General features: G+C 42.1%; 1 non-coding gene across 1 annotated transcript; it reads right to left on the bottom strand.

Annotated features, from left to right (window-relative positions):
* Positions 1 to 6,049: 6,049 nt before the first annotated feature.
* On the bottom strand, positions 6,050 to 6,131 carry Trnaf-aaa. The gene has a single exon. It is a non-coding gene; the product is annotated as a tRNA-Phe (tRNA).
* Between the last annotated feature and the right edge of the window lie 1,896 nt (positions 6,132 to 8,027).

Here is an 8,027-nt window from a genome sequence, read left to right as displayed (position 1 = left end):
TCGGTGAAGCTCCAAAAAAATGATGCATTATATTGTTTATAGTTCCCACCACAAAATAATTACGACCTAGTTTAGGGCACAACCCCCTTTCGCGAACGTTTGTGAGACTTGTATAACGCTTCTTGCGTTATGCCTTCAGTCATTTAAGCACATGGACTGAGTTAATTTTGATAATGAAATAAGCTCGCAGACACTAGGTAAGCAGAGGACCAGAGGAAGCGATCACAGCAAGCATAGTATGGGTATGTTTTATTTTATTCTAAGAATAATTAATTGTGATTGTAAAACAAATGCATCCCCAAGGGAAAATAAAAATTCCTCCCTTTGTCTTCTTTTTGTTTTTGCCGCTAGAGCATGACATAGGATGATACTGGAAGAACGGTAAGGTGTGAGAAAAAAAGTGTGTAGAATAAGTTCCCGCACCGCGTTCAATAAGCCAACTCTAATCGTAACCGCTCTTTTGGCCCTTTGGGTATGCTTCACTCTAATCATAATAAAAAATAAAAGCTAATCAGAAGAAAATTCAGCATACAAAACAAAAACACATGGGTCTGTTTTCTGACAAAACATCCGGCTGGCAAATACACAATAACACCTGAAGGATAACATTTTAGCAATTACGTGTTTACGCAGCTTTCAAAAATTGACTGCTCTGTCTGTAGTTTCCCAAAAACGTTGGGCAAAAACTAGCATCACGACGACCTTAGATACGCAGGTTTGTACAGAGACATGAGCAATGCTAATGGACATTTTCGAAAATTGTTTGCTTTTAAATACATTTTGACGGCACTACGCTCTTTCGCGAACGTTTATGAGACTTGTATAACGCATCTCGCGCTGTGCCTTCAGATATTTAAGCACATGGACTGGTTGAATTCACGTGATTGTTTTAAAAAAACTCGTGATATTTTTTTATTCTGGTCACTATGTGACCACACGATATCCTTATCAGTAAAACACAGCAACGCAAGTCAAGCAGAATATTGTTTAACAGCCGCAGTGCACGAATTAATACAACCGAAGAAAGTTTTAGAAACTGTAAAGATCGTTCCATCGTTTGGTATTAGGCTAAGATGCCCTAACGTACAGGACAAGAGAACGATAATTAGGCACATTACGTGATGTTTATATAGTTACTTTATCGACTTGTAAAAGTACAGTGAAACGCTGCGAGAACCTTCAGTAAGATTAAATGTACTAAACGTACGCTAATACTACATCTTATGATTGAAAAGTACTCTTTATTGACATCTTTAGTATACCCTCAGTATCGGAGGTATCAATGTTTCACACTTTATATAAAGTTCATATTTTATCTTTGTGCTTTGAAGGTTAACCCAATCTCGCAAGCAAGATTTACCTACAAAGTGCATACGTTAAACTTACGATTAGTAAACTAAGAAGTGATTTAATTATTTCAAACAATTGTGAGTTGGGCTCCTTGGTTTATTACGCACTCAAAGCGCCAAATTCGGACCCAGTAAAATTGCCCTGCGTTGTCGTCGTCTTCACTCTGCGCTTGCCATTTAGCACTAGTGAGTATTTAATTATGCGTTTCGATATTTTTTGTCAAAGCAAAATATTGTATGCTTTTAATGTACCACATTTTACCAAGGGAAGAACGAGCACACACAGCTTGAATCAATATTAGTTATAACGTATTCATTTTCGCGCGTATCAAGTTTAGCTTGATGCTCAGCTTGATTAGCTGCACAGGGTGGTAACGTCTGCTACGTTTTGGCCTAACTTATTGCATCGTATAAAATGCTAGTACTGACTACAAGCATGTAAGTCTTTGAGTAGTAATATCTAGCTTCCGATCATTGATTTTTTTTCTCACGAATGCTGGAAGAAACTTTTATTTCATAATTATGCTATCACGGCTATGACTACGCGGTGATGTAGTAGAGTACTAAGCGGGGCGAGTTGGTAAACGTTGAACATAGTTAAAAATCGAGCACAAATACACGAGGATAAACGAGAAAGAGACACAGAACACATACAGGCTCGCACTCACAGCTCTGTTATGTTAAGTGTAGAAAAGAAAGATGACGCGCAACTGTTGACAACGGCACAACGGCACCAAGGGTAAACAGTTATCACAGTCAAATGTTCGCAAGAAGGCAACTTCCTTTTTGACCTCCTACAGTTGATGTTAAAGAAAGTTTGTGCTCTCGTAGGTGGTCATTCAGACGCCGTCCACTCTGTCCAACATAGCATTTTCCACAATAAAGAGGAAAGGTAGTGAAGAGAGGCCCCACTGCTTCTTGCCTCACTTCAGCTTTAAAAAAGAGTCATGTTTCCACGCCATTCATCGGAGTTTCTTGGGCCAAATCGATATATTAAAATCTTCAGGGGTCCCGACTCAGGTCTTAATTGAAGTGATAGGAACGCTGGTAAAGAATGTAAAAGGGGGTGAAAAACTAGGCGCCCCGCTGGCAAAACCCGCGTGGTGATTATGCCATACCTACACAAAATATCGCATAATCTAGAACAAGTGGCAAGCATGTATGGTGTGCCCGTAGTCCTATCAGCCCCTAAAAAATCTGACACATTTGTTCTAAGGTTCGCGAAAACGCGGAAAAATTATCAAAAAACACGTGGCACAAAAATATGTGCGGCCTTTTCTTCCCTGTTCACCGGGCGTTGTATATAGCATTCCTCTTTCCTGCGGAAGATGCTATGATGGACAGACCGGAGGGTTTCTGAATGACCGCATACGAGAGCGCAAACTTTCTTTAACATCAAGTGTAGGAGGTCACCTTTCGGTGCATTGTAAGACCTGTACGCCCACGTCATTTTTAAGAAAAAACATCAATCGTTGGGAACTTTAAAGACAAACAAACGCGCGAGGTGCTCGAGGCGTTCACCATCTTGAGCCTGGTCAATCGCTGCGTTAGTCAGCCGTCGGTAGCTTTGAGAGAAAAAGAAGTTACTTTCTTGCGAACATTTAACTGTGACTGAACTGTTTACCCCCTGGTGGCGTTGTCCTCTGTCATAAATCGTGCTTCATATTTCTTTTCTTCACTTAATATACCAGAGTGGAGAGTGCGCGCCTGTCTGTGTTCTATGTTCCTTCCTCGTTTGTCCTCGTCTCTTTGTGCGCAAGTTTTAACGATGTTCTACGCAGTGAAGTTTTTTTCTGATTGGAAAACATCCAATCAATCACCCGTGATATCACGACGGTCGTGAGAGTATCTACTATACATTGGTCAGGTACCGCTACACCTAGTCAGTGCACTTTGTGTATCATTATTTCTAGAACTCGACATTTCTTCCGGAGCTTTTTCACCTCTCAAATAAGTAAACGAAAGCTGAACGTTAAAGTGTCATATACTTCAGCAATTGTCAATGAAAGAACAACCATGTAACAACTCTAGGTCCCTAAACTCATAATTTTTACCGTACGTTGTTGTTGCGCACGTTCAATTTGATTAGTATTTTTAAATAAATAAGAAATGAACCCTCAAAACCGTGAGTCTAGAAAAAACAAAAAAAAAAACGAAATAGAATCATATATATGAATGGAGACGCCAAAATGAATTAAGTGTACGAGTCAGAGAAACGCAGCGAAAAATAAAGAATTAAGTTCTTTCGCTAAAGAAGGAAGCCGATTATATGATCATTGTGTCATTCGGCAAAAAACGTTCACATTATCCTCTCTTTCTCGTATCTGTTTACAAGATTGAACGGATTTGCAGACATTAAAGTAGATGCTGGGAAATTCGCAAGGGGTAATTTTGTTCCGCCGTCAGTTCGTTTCAAATGTAGGAACCATGTTTTCTCGTGTGTTCTTTTCTAGTTTAATCTGTATTCTTCTCCTGTATTATCTTGTATTCTTCTCCTGCATATTCCTGTATTTTCTTGTATTTTTCTGTTTTATCGTGTATTGTAGCGTTTATCCTGTCTTCTGCATTCTTCTAAACTTTCCTCACGTTTCTCGCTGACTTTAATATGTATAATGTTTACCAACTAGCCTACCTCATCAGACTTCTACAGAAAAATGAAGTTTATTTTCAATATTGCGCTTAATAGGAAAATATACATAAATATGGACAATTACACATTTTAGAATTGTATGGTATTGCTCAGAGCAACAAAGAGAAACTTCGAGGGAAACAACTGCTTTCTGACCAAATATTTTGTTTTGAGAAGCGGCATAATATCCCCGGCATTCCAATTCCAATATTGGGTTAACATTGGATTTGATGTGGCAAGAAATGGTCCAACAATGGCCAAACCGAGCCGCATGTTTCCCAATATTGGAATTACATTTGCCAATTATGGATTATAAAAGCTAATTGATTTCAATATTGGTGATACGTTGGCATAGCTTTGCAATATTGGATGCACGCCAGCGTAAGCTATCCATTATATAACTGTTGAAGCCGATGGATTTCCAGTATTGCATACACGCCGGCCTAAGCTGTCCAATATTGAACTATCAGAGCCAATGGCTTTCCGATAGTGATTATGGGCTTCACTAAAGTGGTTATTATTAAATCACGGAATTTTCTTTAGGCGACTTAATGGTGCTTTATGCCACCAAAGCCATAGGTCTCCGACCTTTTAACCTGCATTCCACGGCTATAGACGGATGGATGTACGTCTCATAGACTCGCAACCATCCCATCTTTTTTTTTAGCCGGCTCAATGGTGTTTTACATCTCCTAGGACAGTGGTCTCTAACACATTTGAGTGCGGGGGACAGAGAGCCCACACCGGAATGGTCAAGGGCCAACGTGAGATAGAGGGTTGGAAGGGGGGGGGGGGGTTCAAAACAATTTGAAGAGAAGACACCTCGTGCTTAATCTAATTTTTGTTCTTTTTATAAACTCACAGATTTCGCTGGTGATATATTTAAAGTTGCGTTGTTCATATGACTAGTTTGGGCACTGACATGATGTGATAACAATAAGTAAAATCAATCCGCCCCGCAAACGGGAATTTTCAATGGGACAATAGAGTGAGTACACTGTCGTTTCCGTTGCTAAATTCACTCAGGAAATAGCCAGGCTCAACATTGATCTAAAAATAATCAGTTAATTTGACAGTTCTTCCTTTCCTCACGATTTTGATTACAAGACTTAAAAAATGTTTGTATTGAAATGGTGATATTCTTTTAAGGTGAGAATCTCGAGCTCGTAGCGGTTTATCTTTGGCAGTCGCTTCTGCTGATTGAGATCATGTTCAATTAACCGGAGACTGGGGTAGAAAAGAAATATCAAAACGTAGAAGGGTCCGAAAAAAAAACAACAGGACGACGTCTGATTGAATGTTCGCGCAGCCGAGATGCATCATTCAAAGGAAACCTCGTACTTGCAGCCTAATAACGGAGTTGTTGCACATTACAAAAAGCTGGGAATCAAAAAAATGAAAACAAACAAAGGGCAAACTTGCAGATAATTATAAACTGTGTTAATACGTTGAAACAGCATAACTACTTTTTAAGTGAAAATGAATCGACGAGATGAGATCACTGTGGCGCAAGCCGTTTCTAGCGCTGGAGACATGAGAACCAGGACTCGTAGCCGGTTTCCTGCGGGCCGCGTCCCAGCGGGCCACGTGTTTGAGACCCCTGGCATGGGCTATAGACCCGCGGCCTTCTTTTTTGCCCTGCAGAGGTAAAAAAGTGGTAAGTCATTCATGCGCTCGCTCGGGGAAGAGTTTTATTTAACCAGCTTTATGAGGTGTATATCGCCGGTGCTTTATTACCGCGATCAAAAAAACGTCCTCAGCTGCCCAAAGGAATATTGTAGTATTTTTCCGGCTGCTCTCTCTTAGCATTGCCTTACCTCGGCGTTGACGTCATTTCAAACTTCTGATTTTGAGGTCTAATTTTTTTCTGTCTCTTCCAGTGTGTTTTGTGAGAATATGCATTCCATAGGGTTAGCGTCTTCTACTTTGTCCGTGTCCCTGCCATGTTTATATTTCTTTCTGCGTGATGTTTTTGATGGACGAAGCTCCTTAGGGGTCTAGCATTGTCCGTCCGTCCGTCCGTCCGTCCGGCCGGCGTCCGTGCTCACATAAAAAGAAAAAAATATGTTTGCGCAGTCGACAAGATTCGAACCTGTGCTGGGAGACCCCAATGAATTTTTAGTCCATCGCCCTAACCACTCGGCCACAACTGCGGGGCGAGAAAGGGGCTCTGAGATGTGGTAGTAACTTAAGAGCTGGGGTTTCTGTCATGGATGAAACGTTGCCTGTAGCCGGTCAACTTTGATACAGGTGAGGGCGCTGCGTTCAAATGCGTATATAATCGCGTTAAACTTGCCATGCAGCATGCAACGTTAAAGTACGCCTGCAACGTGCGTGCAACGTTTTTTTTTAATGAAGTCTCGAGAGGGCGCTGCGCCCAAATGCTCAAATGCGTATATGACCACGTTCCATACCACGCATTCTCTTTCTGACATGGACCGTTGACTTAAGGGGTGGAGATGCTTTCCCACGGCTTCTAGCAGATCCAAGCTGATCCGCTGGAAGAACCACTGGCTCTGCTTTTCATCGACCATAAAGCAGTAATAAAGAAGTCGAAACGCAACCCGGAACTCAGCACTACCTATGAGCAATAAAACAAATCAGCAACATCAGCACTACCTATGAGCAATAAAATCAATATCATCAGCACCAGCAGAGCTTCGCCCCAATCAACATCATTCACCCAGTGGAGATGCGGTCATTTTTTTATACTTGGTGTTTCTGCGGATATTTTTTTTCGTTCTTGACGCAAGCGTCTACAGCTACCGAAATGAGTTCTACCCTTGTAACGACAGTCTATCCCGCTATAGAGCCGTCTACTGAACTTGAATGAAATCTCGAGAGGGCTGCTTTGACTGCCAGTGCACATGTCATCAGTGTGGACAGAGCAACGACGTAGCAATCGCGACGCAAGAGCCGACTGCGCCTCCATCAGACCGGCCGCGCTCGCCCTGTGGAAATGTGAGCATGGGACTTTCGAGCGCCATTACCTTACTGAAGATGCAAGAGGCTACTTCGTCGTCGCGAATCCTTTGCTTTTCGAACGGTAGCGAAGCCGTTGCGCCCGGCGTATACTATGCGGCATCTTTAGAAAAAAACATTCGCGCAGCATCGCAACCTTCCATCTGCGAGCGTTGGCGATTCATCGTGTGTTGAAAGTCGGAAGATGTATTGTTCGTGGTGTCTTCTATGTGCAACTCTTTCGTAAAACAATTTGAAGTGAAAATGTCAACCTAACGGTGTACACATATTTTAAATTTATTGGTATATGTATCTATACATTTATTCATTTATTTATTAGCGGAAATCGTGTGCCAAAAAACAGTCCCGATTTGTTCATTTAAAATTCTAATGTGGGTTCTACAGCGTAAACATAGTATCTTCAAACTTGCATTGTGTCGGTCACTTTCGGGCTGGACAGCTTCTTTGGAAGTTGAAAAGCTGGCCATCTTAGAGCTGTCCTGTTCACTCGGTGTTGACAGCAAGATAGACGCTGTGATTGTTTCAAACCAATCGAGTCCCCGTAAAGGGTCACGTGACTACAAACTCGAAGCTGGTGATAAGGCAGAACACGGAGCTGCCAGAAGCCCAAGACTACGCATAGCGTTCACTAGACTATAAACGTTGGGTACAAGTGACAAACCCTCTCGTTGTGTTTATTGTTGGGATGCCCCTGAAGATAAGCCTTTCGTGTGTGCACTCTCGTTTTGTCTTTGAAGGTGTTTGCTGCCTTTCTACCTTCCTCTGTTTTTCTCTCTCTCCCTAAGCTGAAAGCGTGGTAGAGGTGCACACTCGCGGGCCAATGAAGCGCGGACTTTTTATCGCTCGACTCCGCGCTGGAAAAGGCAGAAGCGTGATCGCGTGGTTTGACGGAAGACGCAAAAGCCGTCGACAATATCGGAATGCCTGCTTGCGGACCTAGTTTGGCGTATGATGCGGCCTGCGTGGCTGCTGTGGATTGCGCTTCTGTAGTAAATGGTATCTCGTTCGAAAAGCTCTACCCATATGTCGGCAACAAGCAATTTCTTAAAAGACGCCCACGATATTCT

Source organism: Ixodes scapularis, unplaced genomic scaffold, assembly GCF_016920785.2.
Source record: "Ixodes scapularis isolate PalLabHiFi unplaced genomic scaffold, ASM1692078v2 PGA_scaffold8__174_contigs__length_109621045, whole genome shotgun sequence".
NCBI classification, from domain to species: Eukaryota; Metazoa; Arthropoda; class Arachnida; order Ixodida; family Ixodidae; genus Ixodes; species Ixodes scapularis.
Note: the sequence above shows the minus strand (reverse complement) of the source record. Positions and strands in the feature narration are given on the sequence as shown.